The 24,665-nt window shown below is 44.2% G+C and overlaps 1 protein-coding gene across 2 annotated transcripts in view; it reads right to left on the bottom strand.

Moving 5' to 3' along the window:
- The window catches only part of LOC126259836 (uncharacterized), a 1,293,238-nt gene that overhangs the window by 1,084,189 nt on the left and 184,384 nt on the right, over window positions 1–24,665 (bottom strand). The window contains exon 2 of one of the 2 annotated variants that reach the window (XM_049956887.1): window positions 1,943–2,077. The exons of the other annotated variant lie outside the window; for it this stretch is intronic. The gene's annotated coding sequence lies outside the window, so the exon portion shown is untranslated. The remainder of the gene's footprint in view (window positions 1–1,942; window positions 2,078–24,665) is intronic. 2 annotated transcript variants of the gene reach the window in all.

The following is a 24,665-nucleotide window of genomic DNA, read 5'->3' as shown; positions in this document are numbered from 1 at the left end:
GAAAGTGTCCTATAGCGACCAGTAAGGTGAAACTGCAGTTGAGTCGTGTTGCTTGCACAAGCCGCGATAACACACGAGAGAGCTGCGAGGCATCACGTGGTGGCTGGACGAGGAAATGCGTGGACACTGCGTTACAGAGAACCTTGTTTGAACTGTGGTGCAATGTACATGGAGTTTACGCGACAAACCAAGAAACCAATACGGCAGTTATATCTTTGACCGCATTTTGAACCGTAAACGAAGCAGACAATACTGATTACAAGTTTAATTATGAGAAAAAAAATCATTCGAGTTATCACTACGATGAAGTCAGTGTTTCCTAAACGAAACATTAATGTGGAAGAAAACGAATCGAATATCGTAAATACAAGCTCTACAGCTCCAATAGGCCCGAAAGATGCTACGAATCAACAAATTTTTTGTCAAGCAGTGGATGTGTGCATTGCATAATAAACTTTAATTATATATCTCGAATGAAGATTGCGATACCATCTGTATGGGTATTACAGCTTACTACAAATGAATTACATTCCCTAGTGTCGTATTCCGCAAAGGGGTGGAGGTACACTATCAAACTCAGTCCATGATGCAGCTACAAAAAGCCCGAAAACAATTATATGACGCAATTCAAAGCCATTATTCGGGAACGCTATTATACATCCAAATTTTTCTCATATGTATTATTCAAGAGAAATTACTAACTGCAGTTGAGAAGTTCCACATAGCACTACATACTGAAAATGAAGGCAATCCGTGGAACTAAATACAAAAGATCCCAGACACTGCACAAAAGGAATCAGTACACAGATATAAAAAAGGAGCACTCTTTATAGCCTCGCAGTGTAGTAGTAGTAGTAGTAGTAGTGGTGTATGTCCCGGTTTCTTTGTTTCTAAATTCAAGTGAGCACTTCACTTCTAAATGTTGATACCAAATTCCGTCTGATCCTGCATGACTTGCCCACCAATCCTACATTATAAGTGACCTACTTACACTTCTGAACGACTCAAATTTTAGCTCCGGAAGCGAAAGTCCCACATCATCATGTCTTCTCCATAGCAAACTGAAATGTGGCGATTTCGATCCACCCAATACCCCCCCCCCCTTTTTCTCAGTCAATTCCGAAGATACTACTGTACAAAAAGAAAACTAATCAATGACAGTTCTATCTTCCCCAGCGTTTCGCTTGGTGTACCATATTCAAAGCTTCAAACAGCAAAAGTAAATACTTTTCACAGCGAATCTTGATTTCTCAAACCAAGAATCGCGAAAAACAAATCGCCACGCTCGGTCTCTGTTATTCCGCCGCATAAACTGGCCCCAAATGCTTTTTTCTGAAAGCTTAGGGAACTTTACTTGGAAAACATACTTGATGCATTTAGAATGATCTACAATAACATTATATTTCCTCAAGAAATTTCAATGCCCGTCATCGCATTTTTTTTTCAGAACAACGAATTACATTTCCGAAATTTCACTATCAACGTTACCTTCTAAGACATCAGTATAACCAATTGCAGTACTTGGACGGGCAACCAACTCCATAGTTGGCACTGAAATGGCTTGATAAATCTAAAGAGCTACCTCTGAAACAGAAAATATTGTATTTTCTTCCTCGAATCCTGCAGCGATTGTTTTAAAAATGTTTCGGCGTAACGAAAATATAACGAACAAAGTTCTAGAGAAGTGTAAGTCCAATTTCTCTTGTAATAAAATTTAACCATGAGTAAATAACACTACTAATACTAAAAATGCACACCAAGAAGTAACATCACAAAAACCATTACGGTTACGTCACTGGACAAAGCCAACAGCAAATTCCTTTTCACCTCCAACTTGCAAACTATGAAGTTCTATCTCACAAAGGTTGTACTCCTCGGCTATAATGTTAGTAGAAGGGTCGATCAGCAGACGCTTTAAAGAAGTCTAGTGTGATGTACTGACCTGTTACGGCTGATGTGTGGACTGCAACTGAAGAGCGTCGCTAGTACAAGTCGCGATAACGTAAGCTACTGTTGCCAAGCAACGCACTGCGGACAGTCGAAAATCAGCCTCGCGCCGTGACAGCTCGTGACTCACCTGCAACACAAGGAAACGAAAGTCAACCTCAGAGAGAGGGGGGGAGAGAGAGAGAGAGAGAGAGAGAGAGAGAGATAGTGACGTCAGCCTGACTTCAAGCTTTGTTCTCAAAGTTAGTTTAATGTAGCAGGGACATCCATAGTAATGAGTTACATCACCGGAACAATTTACTGACTTTGATGATGACATCCGCAGTAAATTTTACCGATAATTATATTTATAGGAAGCTGAGTATTCCAGACAATTCTGCAACTTTCATCAGCGTTTCTAGCCGACCTGAGCAATATGGTACCACGAAAACAAATATTACAAAACTACTTACCAGTACGATAAACTACGAGGTACAAGAAATGAGTCAACGCCTCTTAATAGCGACCAAGCAAGGCAGAGCGCTCGTATTTACTCGTAATTTGCTGACAGAACAAAGACGTGGCAGCCAAAGAGGCATGTGGTTTAAATAATAGATCCATGGTCGGTTTAAGGTTGTTCGGCGCTCGTAGTACTGATAAACTGCTCCACCACTATTCCACTTCTCATATTTTTTAAACGATTTATTTTACTTCTGTTAAATATTTGCAGACGATTTCTAATAAAATTTTATTCCGATAAATGAAGCACTAACTGATTGTGTTTTGTGACTAAATATTTGTGCAACATAATTAACATTACCGAACACACTAAAACTGCCCATATGAGTCGAATTTACTAAATCCATTCACATTGCAAGGAAATGTCACTGTTTACACATGATAACTCCCCGTCATGAAAGTTTTGGACCTCCTCCACCTTAGGTCGAGTACACACTGAAGCTAACCAAGTTACCAAGCTCTTCTTAGTCTCGTTTTCACTAAGCAGAAATAACAAAGCCACCACAGTCACAGATTTTTACCATCGCTCGAATTACCGACAAGTAAAATCGATAGTTGCCCGCCGATGCAGCTGCTAACTTACTTAAACTACTTAGAAATTGATAATGAATAGTTACAGAGTAAGTTGAAAAGTAATGTGCCCCGTATTACACATATGTATATGGGGATTTGATTAAATGGAGACATACTGCAGGAAATAAATGCCTGAGAGGATAGGGAGCAAAATAGGTCTTATGGACCCGTCACCGCAAATGCAAGGTGTCAGTGATACAGAGTATTCATTATCTCATCATGCCTGTACAGCACGATGCAGTGCACAACATGCTATGATAAGACCACTGTTAGACAGTGTTCGTGGCCCCACGGACCTCTAAGCATTGTGCGAACATGACACAGGAATGGTTGACGAATACTTTTAAATATACCATCCTTTAACTGAACGGCATCACAAGCAGCATGCACACGTTGTTCCAGTGTCTACATGTCCGGGACTATCTCCGCATACGTGACGGCTTTCAGGTGACCCCACATGTGGGGCTATAATGAATCGAGGACCAGCAACAGAACCTCCTCGTCTGATCCATTGGCTAGGGTAGGTGTCGAGATGCTTCCTGACGGAAATGCAGTTCAGTGAGCTGGAGTACCATTACCTTTCGTACCACCAAAGGCACGTCTTCCAGCACGGGAGGCAGGCTCACCCGCAGGAAATGAAGATAATCCTCGCCTGTGAGACACTGTGGCAGGATAACTGGTTCCACAAGGTAACCGCCAATAATCCCCCTCCACATACCGAGACTCAACTGGTGCTCCTGGCTTGCTGCCACCACACCATTAGGTATATCCGTAGTCCACAAGTGGATGTTGTGAAGGTAGCCTCATCTGTGAATAGGACGGATGTTGGAAATCGCAGCACAGTAGTGGCCTGTACGATGAACCGTCGCATCGGAGGCAAGTCTCTAGTTAATAAGGCTTCAGCACGTTGTAAGTGATATGAATAGTAACAGCCGCCGTGAAGTTGTCTGGCATACCCCATCTGGTAGACCACCGGCTTGGTGTTGACAGCGGGATCATATTCTACAGTTTTCAACATTTCCAAAACTTCAACACCTGCTACTTCAAGGCATGTATACATATCAGATTCACTTTCTTTTTTTCTCCCATAAATGAGCCTGTCTCTCACAAATGACGAAACACTTTTGACGACAGATTGTTATGTGGCTGTTGTTGGTGGAAATGCTTTTGCAGGCACAGTCGTGCTGCCGCCCGCACACAGCCAGTTGCCTGCTCGTGCATAAAGACCGTGGCCTCATGCTGGCTGCTACACTGGGCGATTGTTTCTTAACGCTGCATATGCATGACAAACGTCCGCGTCAGAGTGACTCGTGAACAACAAACAAAAAAAGTCACCCAGTATCAATGTGTGAGCATGCTGCCGTCGTGAACAATACTGCTGCACACTTGAATATGGAAAGTAAACAGTAGGACAGATAGACCATTTCCACATGCCTGGTATGTTCTCATGTGTGATATCAGTCATTAACCCCTACACTGTCGAAGATATTTTATCTTCACTGTCAAGTGGGTGTACCTTCATTGCACTTCCGGCAATAAGTCCGCGCCGCGCGGGATTAGCCGAGCGGTCTGGGGCGCTGCAGTCATGGCCTGTGCGGCTGGTCCCAGCGGAGGTTCGAGTCTTCCCTCGGGCATGGGTGTTTGCGTTTGTCCTTAGGATAATTTAGGTTAAGTAGTGTGTAACCTTAGGGACTGATGACCATAGCAGTTAAGTCCCATAAGATTTCAGAAACATTTGAACATTTTTTTGAACAATAAGTCCGTATGATCTTTTTCGCTCCTTACCATCCCAGGTATCCTGCAGTTTTCCCCCTATTTAGTAAAATCACCCTGTATTAGTTAGACCTCTGTATGGAACAAAGTTTGTGACCCACTCCGCAGTTTTTTTGTGCAAAACAGTTAAACGCAGTGACATATCTTTCGGAAAAGGTTGCGCTATCAGGCGGATGCTTGCAACTGCGACATTCAGTAGGAGAGAATGTGCTCAATGCTGTAAGTGCATGGCTAAGAAGATAGGACTTTGTTTAACAACATGTATGACACACTCGGTCATTTCTGTCTCGGAGCTTGACGAAGACACGAAAGCAGTTTTACACAAAGCTGTATTCTATAAGGGCATCGTAATTAGTTGTTATAGGTTTGATGCAGCTTATTATGTTTTAGGTATTGCTTGCTATTACTAAGCAGCTATTATATAGGTTTCTTGGTTTTCTGTCTGGCCTCATTGATAAGCACAGGAATCTTGAACTCAGGGCAGCCATCATTTCGAGGTCTTATGGCATATCTAGTAAGTCACTTGGACGAGGGCTGTCTTTACAAATAAGTTTAGCGTTCCTCATAGGAGATGCAATTGTGTTGTTGTTGGTGTGTTCTTCTGTCCGAAGACTGGTTTGATGCAACTGCTCATGCAATTCTGTCCTGTGCAAGCCTCTTCATCACCGAATAACTACTGCGTCCTACTCTTATTTGAAACTGCTCACCGTGTTCACGTCTTGCTCTACCTCTATGTCTCCCCCCCCCCCCCCCCCTCCATCTCTCTCTCTCTCTCTCTCTCTCTCTCTCTCTCTCACACACACACACACACACACACACACACACACACACACACACACACACAGACACACTCCCCTCTAATGCTAAACTGATAATTCCTTGACGTATCAAAATGTGTTTTTTCTACCGAGCTGTTCTTTTAGTCAAGTAGTGCCACAAATTTTTCTTTCCAGTTATATTTAGCACCTCCTAATTAATTATGCGAACTAATCTTCAGCATTCTTCTGTAGCATCACCTTTCAAAAGCTTCTAGTCTATTCTTGTCGGAATTACTTCTCGTTCACGTTTCACTTCCGTACATCGCTACATTCCATACAAATACCTTTAGAAAAAATTCCTCACTTAAATTTATATTATATGCTGACAAATTTTCTCTTCTTTTCTTGCCATTGACATTCTACATTTTATATCATTTATACTTCGGCCATTATAAGTTATTTTACTGCCCAAACAGCAAAACTCATCTACTACTTTTAGTTTCCCATTTGCTAATCTGATTTCCTCAACATCGCCTGATTTGATTCGAGGACAATGGAATGCCCTTGTTTTTCTTTTGGGAATGGTTATCTTACTGTGTATCCTCCTTTCAAGACACTGTCTATTCGTTTTAACTGCTCTTCCAAGTCCTTTGCAGTCTCTGACTTAATTGCAATGTCATCGGCAGAGCTCAAATTTTTTATTTCTTCACGATGAATTTTAATTCGTACTCAAAATTTTTTCTTTGGTTTACTTTTCTGTTTCCTCAATGTGTAGATTGAATAACATCGTGGACAGACCACAGCCCTTTCTCACTCCCTTCTCAGCCACTGCTCCCCTCTCATGCTGTTCGACTCTTAAAACTGCCGTCTGGTTTCCGTACAAGTTGTGACCAATTCTCGCTCTCTGTATTTCGGTCCTGCTACCTTCACAATATTAAAGATAATATTCAACTCAATATTGTCAAAAGCTTTCTCTAAGACCCACATGCTATAAGTACAAGTTTACATTTGCTTAACCTATTTTCTAAGAGAAGTTGTAAGGTCAGTATTGCCTCGCATATTCGTACATGTCGTCGGAACCCAAAATGATCTCCTCCGAGGACGGCTTCAACCAGGTTTTCGATTCTTGTGCAAATAATTCGTGTCAGTATTTTACAACCATGACTTATTAAACTGATGATAATTTCACACCTGTCAACACCTGCTTTATTTGGAATTGAAGTAATTAAACTCTTCACTAAGTCAGAGTATTTCATCTGCCTTATACATCTTGTACACAAGGTCCGCCTCTTACATTTTGCACACATGGTGAAATACGTTATGGCTTGCTATCGTATTGATATCAGAAGCTCTGAGGGAATGTCGCCTGCTGTAGGGGCCTTCTTTCGATTTAGACCTTTCAGAGCTCTGTCACATTCTTCTGGCAGTATCATATCTACCACTTCATCTTCATCTATTTCGTCTTCTCTTTCTGTAATATTGCCGTCACCATAATTCCTTGCATAGCCCATCTACATACTCCGGCAATAGTGCTTTAAACATAATTTTCCTCGTGTAGCGCATCTGCGTACTACCTCCACCATCCAGTTTTGCCGTCTTTGCTCAGTACTGATATTCCATCTGAGCTCTTGGTATTCATACAGCTGCTCCTCTTTTCTCCAAAGGTCTCATTTTCCTGTAAGCAGTATCTGTCTTTCCCCACGTTGTACATGCTTCTACAGAGCTGCATTTGTCCTCTAAGTTTTCCTGCTTAGCAATATTGCAGTGTGTTTCCTTTCAGTTCCTTTATTTGTCGCATTTTTATATTTTAACTTTGGGTCGATTCGCCGAAAATTCAGTATCTCCTGCGATATCCAAGCTTTTCTACTAGCCTTATCTCTTCACTTATTTGATCATCTGCTGCTTCCACTATTTCATTTCTCAAAGCTTTCCGTTCTTTTTTTACTTTTTACCAGCCTCTCTCTCAGTCGATGCCAAACGCTCCTTATGAACCTCTTACCAACCTCTGTTTCTTCAACCTTGCAAAGTCCCATCTCCTTACTTTCATACTTTTTTCAATTTCTGCCGTTTTGATTTACTGTTCGTAACTGATAAATTATGGCCTTTGTCCTCTTCTGCCCCTGAAAATGTCACACAGTTTAAAATCTGTTTCCGAAATCTCTACCTTACAATTACATAATTAGTCGGAGGCACTCAGTGTCTCCAGGTTTCTTCCACATAAAGAAACTTCTTTATTGGTGCTTAAACCAAATATTAGCGATAATCAAATTATGCTCTTTGAACAATTTTGCCAGGCAGCTTCCTCTTTCATTCATTTCCCACAGTCCGTATTCTCTTACTATTTTTTCTTCTCTTCCTTTCCCAGCTATCGAATTCCAGTCCCCCATCACAACTAAATTTTGCTCTCTAACAACATGAGTTTTTTTTATCTCATCATACATTACTCCAATTCCTTCATCATCTCAGGTGCTCGTTGGCATATAAATTTGTACTACTGGGATGGGCGTTGGCTTCATGTAGTTCATAGTAGCTCAGCCGCATTCCTATTTTCTTATTCGTTATTGTACCTAGTTCTGCATTATCCCTAGTAGACTTTGCATTTACAACCCTGTACTCACCTAGAAAGAAGTCCTGTTCCTCCTGGAACCGAACTTCAGTATTATCCATTATATATGTCTTTGACCTATCTGTTTCCCTTTTTAAATTTTCTATACTACCTGCCCCGTTAAGAAATCTTACATTCATCTCTCCGGTGCGAAGTTATCGTCTTTTATTTTATTTCATCGATGACATGTAGTAAATAAACTGTTGTATACTATTCGGCATTAAATATTCTTCAGTACCCCATAGTAATGGTTGCAAAAAGTCCAGTGTAACCAAAAACACAAGTGATTATTTCCTTGGAAGTACTTCGCCAGCGAATCAGTTTTATTGGTTTCGGTTCACCTTGCAAACCCAAAGAGTTGATCGCTGCTTTTAGTTTCTGGCTTGTACAAATACACTCATATTCAGAAAAAAAACAGAACACCTTAAACGGCTAGAGATAGGATTGTCATATTCACAGGACATATACATTAGAACGTTGTGCAGAAATAATTAGCATTTCAGTCACCTCAGGTCAGCGTGTATCTTGCGTGCATCTCGCATTCTCATGTGTTACCTGTCATACGACAGTACCGCGGTGCAATTTTTCAACACTCGCCCACACTTGGTATATAAACTGTCTGCGTCACACTGAAGTATTCCCACCTGATCTATCCTCGGCAGATCATGTATAGTAACAGCTCGGAGGTCAACTCCTTCTCAGTGCCAGTACCCAGGGTATCAAGGGCCTCTTACAACTGTTGCAGACTAACTTACCTCAGGAGAAGCTACAACGGCTTTGTGACACTTTGTCCAACTCAGTCTGTGCATGCATCCAGGCCACAGCGGGTGTAACGTCTTACTGAAAAATGGGACCATACTGCCGAGTATTTTGTAAATTCAACTCAATTTTGTAATGACTGAAACAACATTACATACCGTCTCAAATAGTGAAGATTCATTTCGTTTCCTCCTTCCCTTCTATCGACCGAGGTGGTGCAGTGAATAGGACACTGGACTCGCATTCGGGAGGACGACTGTTCCAACCCACGTCCGGTCGTCGTGATTTAGGTTCTCCGTGATTTCCCTACATCGCTTCAGACAAATGCCGGAATGGTTCCTGTGAAAGGGCACTGCCGGCATCCTTTTCCATCTTTCCCTAATCCGATGGGACCGATGACCTTGCTGCTTAGTCCCCCCCTCCACCCCTCCACCCCCTCCCCAACCAACCTTCTCTTCTGGCTATTTCACTCGTATTGCAAGGTAGTGTATTCGCAAATTTCGCCTCCGGTTGAATACGGATTTTGCACTTCCTCGGGCGAATTTTAAGCCTTTCCTTTACACCAGTTAACATGAGCCTATTTTTAAACGACAGTCAATTTGTGTGGAATCAATTCTGAACATATCATGTTCATAGCTAATTGTAAGCGTCGATACGAAGTCAATAAGTCTAAGAATGGTTCTTTTACATTTTAGGCCAGCGACCGATCCTGAAAAGACTGAATAACCACCTTTAGCAGTGCAGACTGCGGCGAAATATGTAGGAAGAGTCACTGAGGTTCTCCAAGGTATCGACAGGGATGTAGAGCTATGCCGAATCCAGTGTCGTGACCGATCGAGGTGGTCCCATTGATTCTCGACTGGGTTTATATACGGGGAGTTTGGTGGCCAAAGGAGTACAGTGAAGTCATCTTGGTGCTCTTCAATCACGGACGTACTCTGCGAGGTACGTGAAACATTGCATTGTCCTGCTGGTTGATGCCCTCATGCTGAGGGAAGACTAACTGCCTGTAGTGGCGGACATCGTCACCAAGGCGGATGCATACTTATGCCTTCCAGAACGACAAAATCACCCAAGGAATGCCACGAAAACATTCCCCAGAACACAGCGCTCCCTCATCCGGCTTATAACCTTCCGTTGACTGTTGCAGGATGTCTGCTTTCAGACGTCTCACACCGATGGAGCATAAAAACGAAATTCGTCTGAAAAGGGCCACCTGTCGCCATTCTGGGTACGCCCAGTGCGGTATTGGCGTGCACATTTCAGCCTTCATCGCGGATGAACAGCAGTCAGCATGGGTGCATGAACCAGGTGCCAGCTGCAGAGTCCCACCCGCAGCAACGTTGAGTGAACAGTCGATGAGGATGCACTGTTGGTTGCTCCTTGGTTCACCTGGGCAGTCGGTGGCTCAACAGCTGCACGTCTGTTCGCCCGTACACGTCTCCACAGCTTTTGTTCACCACCCGCTGTTATCTATGGCCCGTGGTGCACCACGGCGCTGGTCTTGGATAGCGCCATCTTGCCATGCACGTTATACTTCAACCACAGTGGCACGCGAACAATTTACAAACTTAGCCATTTCGGAAACGCTTTCTGCCTTGGCCCGAAAGCCCAATCATCATGCCCTTTAGGACGTCACATAGATCTTCCCATTTCCGCATTACGACAACGACTGTTTTCCGCGTTCCTGCCGAGACGATTTATATACCCTCCAATGCTGAGTGTTTATTGCTCGGTGTTGAACACAAAGGAGGTCACATTAATGTGGCTGACCGTCTATTTCCATTTGTTACAACATTTAAAAAAACAAAAAAAAAGAGACGCTCGCCGCGCGGGGTAGCCTTGCGGTCTTGGGCGCCTTGCCACGGTTCACGCGACTCCACCCGTCGAAGGTTCGAGTCCTCCCTGGGGCATGGGTGTGTGTGTGTGTTGTCGTTAGTGTAACTTAGTTTAAGTTATGTTAAGTAGTGTGTAAGCCTAGAGACCGATGAGCTTAGCAGTTTGGTCCCGTAGGAACTTACCACAAATTTCCAAAAATTTAAACGCTCGCTGTAAACAGACTACTCAGCCAGTTTCTGAGCTGCCGTTCATCTAAGAGCAATAAATAAAAAAAGCAAAAAAAAGTGTTCAAATGTGTGTGAAATCGTAAGGCACTTAACTGCTAAGGTCATCAGTCCCTAAGCTTACACACTACTTAACCTAAATTATCCTAAGGACAAACACACACACCCATGCCTGAGGGAGGACTCGAACCTCCGACGGGACCAGTCGCACAGTCCAACAAATGAAAATTTTTGAAATAATAGTAATGTCACATGCTAACAGACCATATAATTGTGATTTTTAAAAACATGGGAGACTATCCTCGTAGTGGCGTGTTTCTTCATTCCACTGGAACAAGCGGCGTATTAAGCAGCTACGGGAGATTGTGTAAAACATCTGGCCGTATTCCTGGAAACATCTAATACTTGCTACTTCTTCAGCTGTTTTATGCACTCAGCAGGTGTGGCGTTTCATTAGTAATCGTGGGTGATCTATGGTGTCGTATAAATAAGTAACGGTGGATCATGAATTACCTTAATTTATTAAGAATAATCCGTCCCTGTGTAACAGATCTCAGAGTAGATTCCCGAGTCAGCTTTCCAGCCAGTCATGAATTAGTGATGATGTGTCCGGTTACGGCAGCAACCAAAATTTCGCAGTGCTCCCCAGCACACTCAGAAAAGAGCGCACCGACAGGAAGAGTGGTAAATTCGAATCGTTTGAAACAACCGCTAGCATACAGATTCGCACCAGCGATTTAACATCTTCTCTGATAATGATTATAATTATTATAAGAGATATAAATTAATCATGCAAAAATTACATAAATTTGCATCTAAATAGTGATAGATGCTGAGCTCGTGTTCATGCCGTTTATTGCTTGTCATCTTGTCATTACGCAACTGTCGCCTCGTTTCTTATTCGATTTACTGGCGTCACTAAGTTGCTGGCTTGCCTGCCCGTGAGTGGCAGCAGCAGCGCGTATCGTTAAGAGCACTGTCGTATTATCTTTGAAGCGATCGCTAGTATTTCCGGCTCGTCGTGTGTCGTGGGTTCAGTCGGGACGGAACGCCAGTGAGGTCCGGATGCCTACTAGCCGCCCGCTGACAACACACATGCACTGTCCGCCGGGAGGAGACTGGAGCGGGAACGGCCGTTGGTTGGTCGTTCGATCGGTCGTCTCATCGGGTGACGTGAATTTGGTCTTTTGACCGTCCCCGGGCCTCGTCAGTTGGTCATCTTGCCGGACGTGGGTCGGTTCCTTCCCTGTGCAGAGATGTAGGGTGCCCAATGGGCAAGTGTTCCCTCTGCGTGGTTGGGTCCGAGCCAGTGTTCCCGAGTCGCCGTGTCTCCGGGTTCCGAACGGACATCAAGGGAGTCGGGATGGAGCTGCAGTGAGCTCCGGAGAGCCATGGCTCGCCCGACCGTTGGCGACACACCTAACTTGAGTGGGGACGACCTTGAATGGTCGTTCGGTCGGTCGTCTCATCGGACGACGTGTAATTGGTCGCCGACCGCTTATGGAAACTCTGTGTGTGCCGACTTGGGATTTCTCCTTGTTGTTCTACAGTGATTGGTTTTTAGGATTGTCGGAGTTCTTGGTGCAAGTGTTTACGTGGAACTGTGTGTAGCTTCTGTCATTTCCACTGAGCAGTTATGAATGCTGTCTGCGTACTGGGGTGGGCAGTCGGTCGGTTGGGTAAGTGCAGCGAGTGTGTGTTTCCTCGCCGTGTTGATGCTGTCCGGCACCGCGTGTAATTCGACAGCCCTTGGTGTTTGTTCATATTTTTCAGGGGTTTTTGTGCCTTGGCTGTATTTATACGCCAATATTAGAAGACGTAGTGTTGCTGGTAATCTTCGTCCTCGCTGATATTTTTCGTTATTGTGCCGTTGGTCGGCCGGAAGGGAATTGATTAGGTTGTTGGACGGTCCTTCAGACGTCCCTGGGTCGGGTTCCAATCCGATTATAATCTTACTCTTGGCTGCCTGTCTCACCTAACCTTAGGTTAGAGTTAACTCCTCAGGCCGACCCTTGGAACACTTCTGAGCACAACTATTCTGTTGGTTTTAGATTGTCATTTTCTTTTAGTCTGAAGTACTGTGCGAGGCCTTCAGCCGTCTATTACTTTAGTTGTTTTAATTTTAAAATAAGGCCTTCAGATTGAGCTTTCAAGATTGATTTGTTTAACACTAATTTTAAATAGGAGATTTGGCTCCATTTGAAATCTTCGTTATCCAGGCCTTAAGCCTTGAGTTGTTCTGTCTCCAGTGTGTGGCCTTCAGACGAGTATTTACGTAAGATTTTCATTTTTAAGTAAGGCCTTCAACGGCGTGTATTCCTTAAAGCAATTGTAATAACTTGTGTTCGGGCTTTCACCCCAATTGTTTTGAATCCTTTTAAGGGCATGTGTGATTTACTGTTTTAGGAGAATAACGTTCGTGTGTTTTGTGCAACTGACAGTAACTGATTTTAGCCCGATTCCACAATCATAATCTGAACCGCTCTGTCCTGCGAAACCAGATTTCAGGTGCTACACAAGCTGGAAAGTTTATTCATACGCAGAATCTGGACCGTGGTCTCTCGTTTCGAAGCCGCTAGATTTTCTCGGTATGAATCTTTGCTGATGTATCGCAGTCAGGTGTTTTCTGTCACATACCGGTTGCTGACACAGTAAATTAATTGACCGCATTCAGCGCCTCATAAAATACCAGCACGAGGTACTTAACTGTCCATCGCACTGCACAGTTAAAAAGTCGTATGTCTCCAGTTTCTGGAGGTTGTCTCTTGGTGAGTGGTGGAGTGTCTCACTTTTGGCTCCATTCGATCCTACGCGCCAGTCCGCTGCCACTTGTCGAGGTGTCGGCATGCATCCTGAACGATCAAGGCCATCTTGAGGCTAGCCTTGGCCTTTTAAAAGGTTCTTCTGGTTGCGAGCACGATAACACTGCTCGGACGCACTTGACGGCAGCGCTGGAGTCTGTAGTACACGGAACTGTCTGTCATCCAGAAGACGATCTGTCAGTTGCCATCGCTAATCGTTATGTATTCTCTGCATCAAAACAATCAGGCGACGTGGTGTAATCAGATGGCACGGGCGATTGCTTGCGGCACACACTGAACTACACTACTGGCCATGAAAATTGCTTCACCAAGAAGAAATGCAGATGATAAACGGGTATTCATTGGACAAATATATTACACTAGAACTGATATGTGATTACATTTTCACCCAATTTGGGTGCACAGATCCTGAGACATCAGTACCCAGAACAACCACCTCTGGCCGTAATAACGGCCTTGATACGCCTCGTCATTGAGTCAAACGAAGCTTGGATGGCGTGTACAGGTACAGCTGTCCATGCAGCTTCAACACGATACCACAGTTCATCGAGAGTAGTGACTGGCGTATTGTGACGAGACAGTTGCTCGGCCACCATTGACCACACGTTTTCAATTGGTGAGAGATCTGGAGAATGTGCTGGCCAGGGCAGCACTCGAACATTTTCTGTATCAACCAAGGCCCGTACAGGACCTGCAACATGCGGTCGTGCATTATCCTCCTGAAATGTTGGGTTTCGCGGGGATCGGGTCGTAACACATCTGAAATGTAACGTCCACTGTTCAAAGTGCCGTCAATGCCAATAAGAGGTGACCGAGACGTGTAACCAATGGCACCCCATACCATCACGCCGGCTGATACGCCAGTATGGCGATGACGAATACACGCTTTCAATGTGAGTTCACCGCGATGTCGCCAAACACGGATGCGACCATCATGATGCTGTAAACAGAACCTGGATTCATCGGAAAAAATGACGTTTTGCCATTCGTGCACCCAGGTTCGTCGTCGAGTACACCATCGTAGGCGCTCCTGTCTGTGATGCAGCGTCAAGGGTAACCGCAACCATGGTCTCCGAGCTGATAGTCCATGCTGCTGCAAACGTCGTCGAACTGTTGGTGCAGATGGTTGTTGTCTGGCAAACGTCCCCATCTGCTGACTCAGGGATCGAGACGTGGCTGCACGATCCGTTACAGACATGCGGATAAGATTCCTGTCATCTCGACTACTAGTGATACGAGGCCGTTGGGATCCAGCACGGCGTTCCGTATTACCCTCCTAAACCCACCGATTCCATATTTTGCTAACGGTCATTGGATCTCGACCAACGCGAGCAGCAATGTCGCGATACGATAAACCGCAATCGCGATAAGCTACGATCCGACCTTTATCAAAGTCGGAAACGTGATGGTACGCATTTCCCCTCCTTACACGAGGCATCACAACAGCGTTTCACCAGGCAACGCCGGTCAACTGATGTTTGTGTATGAGAAATCGGTTGAAAACGTTCCTCATGTCAGCACGTTGTAGGTGTCGCCACCGGCGGCAACCTTATGTGAATGCTCTGAAGTGCTAATCATTTGCATATCACAGCATCTTCTTCCTGTCGGTTAAATTTCGCGCCTGTAGCACATCATCTTCGTGGTGTAGCAATTTTAATGGCCAGTAGTGTATAACAGTCGGCGTCCCTGGCTCATAGACTCCGTCCCTGAGCCTCACGTATCACGCCATGTCACGGAGCAAAACTACAAATGACGACGGTATATCGTTGTATGAACAACATCGATAGTTTGTGTAAATAAAATTGACATCTATACATCGGTCTTCTACTTTCAATACATCGACTTTCTTAATACTTTTTTCCGCTATAGCTCAGACTTTCGTGTTGGGTTGGGGTGTTTTGGGGAAGGAGACCAGACAGCAAGGACATCGGTCTCATCTGTTTAGGGAAGGACGGAGACGGAAGTCGGCCGTGTCCTTACAAAGGAACCATCCCAGCATTTGCCTGGAGCGATTTAGGGAAATCACGGAAAACCTAAATCAGGATGGCCGGACGCGGGATTTAACCGTCGTCCTCCCGAATGCGAGTCCAGTGTGCTAGCTACTGCGCCACCTCGATCGGTGAGACTTTCGTGTTTCTTATACGCTTTTACAGCGCACTGTACTGTAAGCAATCACTGCATTTCAAACACTTAGTCAAATTATCCTAAGAAAATGATGAATCGTTACATATTTCTGCTGTCACATTGGAGATACTAATAAGTAAATTAATAAAAATGTACAAGAATGTCAGATCATTTGGTACAAGAGCAAAAATGTGGCTTGCTCTGATAGGAAGATGAGATTTTTCTTGCTTAAAGCTATTTCTTAAAGTCATGTTATTTAAATACTTTGTGGACATTCAGTTGATTTTTAAAGTATTACTTTTGAATGTTGAGTTTCATTCGAATTTTGTCATGTACAGGCAGTTCAAACCTCCGTCGAGAGTTAGGTATTCCGTGATGTCCCTAGATCGCTCAAGGCAAACGTCGAGATGGTTCTACGAAAACGGAGCAGCCGATTAGCTTTCACACCTTACCCTAATAAGAGCTTCCTCAGCAGTCATCTCATCGATGGCATTTTAAGGGAATCTTCATTCATTTTCTACTCATAAACTTTGTAAATGGTACTAGACATCAGGACGTGATGAACTGCATGTAGTTTTGCCAAATATTGGCAGCAGAATTCTTGTTTGTACATACACTCTGTAAATTCTGAGAGCAATACCATGTAGCTGAGTAATCTTTGACTATTGCTATCATATCTTTGTGCTGCAACAGCGCCTCTGCCTCAGAGCGCTAACAAAGTTACATGTTCATGTTCTAAGTAGAGCAGCGTTGAGTAGCAGATTTATTTTGAAGAGTGATCAGGAAATTTTCTTTATTAGAGTGACATGAGATTCACGGAATTGGAGTATGAATATTTTAATGCAATTATGGAGAGAGAAGCTAAGAAGTTACTTGTGAGTTTTTGTGGAATGTCGAGATAGTGAGGTAAGCACGCAAGTGCGTAGAGGTGTTGTGTGTTATTGAGATCGTAGTAACGAAGCTCAGATAGTAGGATTGTTATATGGATTGCTCGTACAGGAAGATGAAATTCTCCTTGCTTTTAAGTTATTTCTTAAATTCACGTTATGTAAATACACTACTGGCCATTAAAATTGATACATAAAGAAAATGACGTGCTACAAACACGAAAGTTAACCGACAGGACGAAGATGCTGGGTTATGCAAAGGATTAGCTTTTCAGAGCATCCACATAAGGCTGGCGCCTGTGGCGACACCTACAACGTGCTGACATGAGGAAAGTTTCCAACCGATTTCTCATACACAAACAACAGTTGACCGGCGTTGCCTGGTGAAACGTTGTTGTGATGCCTCGTGTAAGGAAGAGAAATGCGTACCATCACGTTTCCGACTTTGATAAGGGTCGCATTGTAGCCTATCGCGATTGCGGGTTATCGTATCGCGACATTGCTGCTCGCGTCGGTAAAGATCCAATGACTGTTAGCAGAATATGGAATCGGTGGGTTCAGGAGGGTAATACGGAACGCCGTGCTGGATCCCAACGGCCTCGTATCACTAGTAGTCGAGATGACAGGCATCTTATCCGCATGGCTGTAACGGATCGGGCAGCCACGTCTCGATCCCTGAGTCAGCAGATGGGGACGTTTGCAAGACAACAACCATCTGCACCAACAGTTCGACGACGTTTGCAGCAGCATGGACTATCAGCTCGGAGACCATGGCTGCGGTTACCCTTGACGCTGCATCACAGACAGGAACCTGGGTGCACGAATGGCAAAACGTCATTTTTTCGAATGAATCCAGGTTCTGTTTACAGCACCATCATGGTCGCATCCGTGGTTGGCGACATCGCGGTGAACTCACATTGAAAGCGTGTATTCGTCATCGCCATACTGGCGTACCACCCGGCGTGATGGTATGGGGTGCCATTGGTTACACGTCTCGGTAACGTCTTGTTGGTATTGACGGCACTTTGAACAGTGGACGTTACATTTCAGATGTGTTACGACCCGATCCCCGCGAAACCCAACATTTCAGCAGGATAATGCACGACCGCATGTTGCAGGTCCTGTACGGGCCTTGGTGGATACAGAAAATGTTCGAGTGCTGCCCTGGCCAGCACATTCTCCAGATCTCTCACCAATTGAAAACGTCTGGTCAATGGTGGCCGAGCATCTGGCTCGTCACAATACGCCAGTCACTACTCTTGATGAACTGTGGAATCGTGTTGAAGCTGCATGGGCAGCTGTACCTGTACACGCCATCCAAGCTCTGTTTGACTCAAAGCCCAGGCGTATAAAGGCCGTTATTAGGGCCAGAGGTGGATGTTCAGGGTACTGATTTTTCAGGATCTATGCACCCAAATTACGTGAAAATGTAATCACGTGTCAGTTCTAGTATAATATATTTGTCCAATGAATACCCGTTTATCATCTGCATTTCTTCTTGGTGTAGCAATTTTAATGGCCAGTAGTGTACTATTGTGAACATCCAGCTGATTTTCAAAGTATTTCTCTTGAATGTGAGGTTTCAACGGAAGTCATTTCTTACCAGTTAAAGTTCCCATCCTTCATTCAGTATATTATGTATGTATGCACGTAGCACTTCGTGCTACGAAATTTTCAGTCAAATTTTTTTTGTGTTGCTTTCCTGCTGTATACTGTGCGCTGTATTCGAGAGCCGGCCGCAGTGGCCGAGCGGTTCTAGGCGCTACAGTCTGGAACCGCGGGACCGTTACTGTCGCAGGTTCGAATCGTGCTTCGGGCATGGATGTGTGTGATGTCCTTAAGTTAGTTAGGTTTAAGTAGTTCTAAGTCTAGGGGACTGATGACCTCAGATGTTAAGTCCCATAGTGCTTACATCCATTTGAACCATTTTTGAGAATGCATATTACATATTCACGACTAAGTTACGCCCGATAAGGAGTACAACAAGTCCGGTTCTGAAGAACACCCGAAACAGAATAACTATTAGATTTTCACATTTAAGTTACGCACGATACTGAAATACATGTGCGACTCCCCAGAACGCACAGATGAAGGACACTTTAACACAGAGAATTACAGGATCTACAAGGGCAAACCTGCCATAAAAGTAAGAGACAAACTACCACTTTTCGGAACAGGGTTCGCCGTACACACTTCCGTACTCGACTCAGTTATTGACTTCACGTCTCCCAATGAAAGAGTCTCCCTGTTATCAGTAAAATCAGCTAATAAAACGTACACTCTGATCAATGTGCGCGCCCCCACAAATCACCACAATAAAATCTACCCTGAAACACTGGACAATTTCTGGGAAACACTAGAAGAAACAACAAATAAAGTACCTAGGCACCATGTGAAAATCTTAGTAGGCGATTTTAATGCACAATTAGGGAAGGAAAAAAAATTCAGAGATACCACTGGACCCCACACCAAACACAAACGTACCAACAAGAATGGTGAAAAACTAATCGTCTTCTGCAGAAACTTTGGACTTAAAATAATGAGTACCCAGTTTCAAAAACCTGCACATAAATTAACCACATGGAGATCACTCAGTCTTAGACAGGGCGAATACCAAATATACCATGTCGCAATTTCCAAAGAAAACATAAAAGAAATTCAAAACATCAGAACCCGCAAAGGTGCCTTTGAATCAGATCATCATCTTCTCCAAATAAAAACAAAATTCCAACCCAAAAGAATGCTAAAAAGGCCACCCAAAAGTACCAAACCAGATCCGGAATATCTGCAACGGAACAAAGAAAAAATCATCATGCAAATTAATCAGGAAAAATCAACAGACTGGAAGAAACTAACAGAGAAAATTCAGGAAGCTCTCAAATTAGGACAACCCCCTCGCAACAGGAAACATCGCTGGTGGAATGCAACCTGTGATGAGGCAGTTGACAACCGAATAACTGCATGGAAAAAATTTAGCAGTCACAAAACTGAAGAAAACTGGGAGAACTTTCTTAAAACCCAAAAACAGACCTCAAAAATAATTAGAAAAGAAAAACGGGGATATGACAACAACAGACTCTCTGAAATCCAGCAGGATTTCATCAAAAATAATACAAGAAATTTTTATAAGACTTTCAGAGAAAACTTACAGGGATACCAAGCGCCTAGCGTGTGCTTCAAGAAACCCGATGGCTCTTTGGAAACCAACACGAAAAATAACTGCAAAATCTTAGCCCAATATTTCAGTTCCCTCGTCAACTGCGAACCACCCCAAGAAAAACTTGTCTTCTCTTCTCCAGTATTCACACACCCAGACACATGCCCCGGATCTTGAAGAAATTATGGAGATAGTCAAGCAGCTGAAAAATAACAAAGCACCAGGAGAAGATGGGATCATTGCTGAGTTCTGGAAACTAAACGATCCTATACTTATGCAGAAATTACACCGTATAATATCAGACATATGGATAACGGAGCAGATACCAGAGGACTGGAAATGCGCTCTATTTCACCCGCTACACAAAAAGGGCGACAAGACAGATATGAACAATTACAGAGGAATTTCCCTGCTCCCAGTCGCTTACAAAATCCTTTCCAAAGCGCTTTTAAACAGGATAGAATCCCAAGCAGATACACTAATTGGTGAATACCAGGCCGGATTCAGAAAAGGACGGTCATGTGCGGAACAGATCTGGTGCTTAACGACAATATTACAAATGAGGAAATGCAGAAACACAGTAGTTACATTCATCGACTTCAGGAAAGCATATGATTCAGTGGACCGTGGAACCCTGTTTAAAATCATGGAAGAATTTGGGATCGAACGAAAGACACGAAAAATCACAGAACAGACACTTACAGGAACAACGGCCGAAGTGAAATTCATGGGCGAAGTATCAGAACCCTTCGAAATCAAATCTGGAGTCCGACAGGGGGACGGACTATCCCCAATCCTTTTCAATATTGTTCTAGAAAAGATAATCAGGGAATGGGAACCTCACGTAAAGGGTATCCAAATTGGTATCAAGAAAGAGAACCGAATTAAAGTCAAGTGCCTTGCTTTCGCTGACGATATTGCAATTATCACCAATAACAGAACAGAAGCGATTCACGCAGTGGAAAAACTACATGAAATTTCACAAAAAACCGGACTACAGATATCTTATGAAAAAACCCAATATATGGAAAGGCAGCCAGAAAATAAATCCCCTTTAATAACAAAATATGGTAAAATTGCACAAGTCTGCCATTTTAAATACCTCGGTGAAACTATACAGTCCTCAGGATTAAACCGAATTGCCAATGAACAAAGAATCACCAAGCTCCAGAAAGCCTACAAGCTAACATGGACGCATTACAACAAGAAGTGCATTTCGACAGACGCAAAATTAAGGCAACAGTGATTCTTCCAGAAGCAATTTATGCAGCTGAAACAGTGGTGATTGATGGTCATTCTAAAATTAAGGAAATAGAAAAGCAGGAAAGAAAAATCTTCAGGAAGATTTACGGTCCAATCAACAAAAATGGCATTTGGATGAAGAGACCACAAAACGAGCTCTATAGAGAGATCAACATAGTAACAGATGAAATCAGAAAGCGCCGAGCCAAATTTTATACACACATCTACAGGATGGAAGACTCCAGAACAGCAAAGAAATTATTCAATATTATAACAAGGAGTAAATGTGGCACGGAATGGCTGAAAGAAGTCCAGAGGAATCTACATCAGATCAACATAAAAAATCTCGAAGATCGCACCGAGTGCCGGCATAAAATCACAAGTGTGAAGTTTGGGGAAAGAACATCGCGTCGGCCTGGTAAAAAATGGACAGAGGAACGGAAGAAGGAGCATTCTGAGAGGATGAGGAGGTTTTGGGAAGCAAAGAAGAAAAACATCCGAAGATGAAATTATGAATTCAAGTTCAATCGCTCTCCTAAAGGGAAACAATCGTTATATATATATATATATATATATATATATATATATATATATATATAATTCCCGGCAATCAGTTGCAACAATTATGCTTATAATAAGTTGTTGAAAGTCGTTTGTCGTGGAAAAACTTGCGACTTCGAACATCATTATGTTTTCCGCAAACAAAGTTGTATTTCACAAATGTTATTAATTGTCTTCATAATGTTTACTACGTATAGTTAACGGAAGACGTAGAAACGATATTCCGAAACGAATACGTATAGTGTAAGTCAATCGTTCGAATTAGAATAGAGACCCCACGAACACAAATTTGCTGTGGCAGGTATGAAATATAAACTCCGTTACTCGATCGTTACACTTGAAGGACAGATGTTGAATGGGCCGAAATAAGCCGCCGCATAACAGCGTAGTTGCCTACTAACTTCGAAAGAAGGTAGATGCGGTCCCTAGCGCAACTTATAACACCGTCGAAAATCAGTGCGTACGTGAGAGCTTTGGTACACCCTGTTAAACAAACGGAAAAATGGAGGCGGTACAATTGGAGAGCGATCCGCCTTCACCAACATGCATAAGCAATTCATTGATAGTTTATATATTTGAATTACAAAAAACTAATAATAAAAAAAATTGCATGGCGCGAGATTCGATCCGGCGACCTTCGGATTACGAACCCGAGCGCTTCGCTTACCACTTTTTTTTTTTTTTTTTTTTTTTTTTTTTTTAGGTATTGAACCGCTGCAGGAGCAGGACGACGGGTAGGGCAGGGGTCGACACCCGAAGCCTGGCCATCCCGCCGCCACTCCCAAGCAACGTGTTCGTGTTCGAGGATCGAAGGATCAGGAAGAGGATGGAGTGGGTTTGTCGATGTTGTTCTTTTTATTGATTTATTTCTTTAATTTTTATAACATTTTTTTTTGTATTATAGATTGATGTTTGTTTCATTACAAAGAAAGATCCTACAACTGCCGTAGCCGAGCGTCCGTGTCGTCTTCTCGTCTGTTGGGTGGGGTTCCCCCCTATTCCGTCCGTAGAGGATCAATATGCACCAGGATTCTTCTTCATTTTCAGCGTCTCATACCCGGAACGCCCCAGTGAGCAGGAGGATCCGCAAATAATGAACCTAAATAATTTGCGAAACGTGTTCTGTACTTCGGGTGGCGGCTGAAAGCTGCATGTGTCGTCATCAATAGGGACCAAAAGTCGACTGTGCCTTTGGGAGCATCGCAAAATATGTAGGAAACGGCCATGCCTTTTAGCCAGTTAACGGCGTTTGTTCTGGTTGATGGAAAGTATACGACGTCGGGGCGCAATACGTCATCAGGGGATACAGACTCCGGCAATCGCCGCAAGAGTAATGCCAGCATGAGCTGCGTCAGTAGCCAGCACTCGCTGGTCGCGGCACACGTCAGACGGTGTGCATCCGAGTCAGCGACTGAGCATGTCGGACACAAGGGGTCGTCCGTCAGATGTATGGAATGTAACCTCTGACGAGTAGCGAACTTCCCATTCACAACCACGTACCACAATGAACGCACCGTCGTAGGTAGAAAAGTCGTGTGTACCGCTCGCCACACCGTATTCCAGGCAACTTCAGGATGTCTGTGGGTGACCGTATTTACAGGTTGCCGCTGCTGATAGAGGCGATAATAGTCTTTTGTGCTGGGCTTCCGTGTCGTCGGAAGTTCTGACCGTAAGTAGCTGAAGTCAAGAAAGAAGTCTCTGATGTGGGTGACTGCCGGTGAAATGTGTCCTACAGAAACCGGGTGATGCAGAGAGTGTGGTGCCACTTCCGCTATCAGGGTGCCCGTCAGAGTGGCGTGGGCGGAGGTCCACGTGCGACGCATAGTGTTGAGATAAAGCGATCGCGCACGGTTATATACGTGAATTAAACCGATACCGCCCGCCCGCTGCGGCAGTGTCAGGGTGGCGTATCGGACTTTAAAAGCCAGACCGGTGCTTACGAAATGTCCATATGCTGCTTGAAATCTGTCGGCCATCGTAGCTGTCAAGGGAAGGATATGTGCAAAATAGTTCAGTTTTGAGACAAGATAGGTGTTGACATAACGTGTTCCGAGGAGCATATCCAAGCGACGCAGTTTGTTGTCCTGCAGCAGAGCACGTGTCTGGTGTAGGAGCCGGCGGTACGTAGCCGCCGCCGTGCGGCGGACATTGCTATAGAATTGCACTCCTAAACACTTGAGTACGGGCACCTTGTCAAAGGGCACCGCCGTTGTGTGGGAAATCCCCCCTCCGACATCCATGTATTTTGTCTTCTTCACGTTGATGACGCTCCCAGCGACCGCCCCGTACTGGCGTAGCCACTGTAGCGCCATATGCATTTCATCCTCTGATCTGGCCAGGAACACCACGTCATCGGCGAATGCACCACAACAAAAGGTCACGTCCCGCAAGGAGATACCAGTTAATCGCTACCGTAGACCATGTAAAGCTGGTTCAAGCGCTGCAGCAAATAATATGCCAGACAGGGGGCACCCTTGTCGCACTGACCGTCCAACAACAATGTGACCAGACTGATAACCGTTGACCATCATGCGGGAGCGCGCTCCGTGGACCAGTCGAAGGACCACCTGTGCAGACTCCGGAGAGAGGCCCATGTGGTGCAAAACTGCGCGTAAGAAGCCGTGATCGACGCGGTCGAATGCGTGGTCAAAATCTACGGCGACAAGGGCGCCTCGAATTTTGCAGGCCGCCGTCAAAGCAATTACGTCGCGGTATGCTCCTAACGCCGTATGAATGTTGCTGACACCACCTAAACATGTCTGATCGGTGTGGATGGCTTTCCCGATAGCGGTGTGGAGACGCGCGCGGAGGATACGGGCGAAGATCTTGTAGTCGTTGTTGAGGAGTGTGAGTGGGCGAAAATCCTGCCACCTACAACCACCAGTCGGTTTCGGAA

This window comes from Schistocerca nitens, chromosome 5 (assembly GCF_023898315.1).
Source record: "Schistocerca nitens isolate TAMUIC-IGC-003100 chromosome 5, iqSchNite1.1, whole genome shotgun sequence".
Taxonomy (NCBI): Eukaryota; Metazoa; Arthropoda; class Insecta; order Orthoptera; family Acrididae; genus Schistocerca; species Schistocerca nitens.
This window is presented reverse-complemented; position numbering and strand designations above follow the sequence as displayed.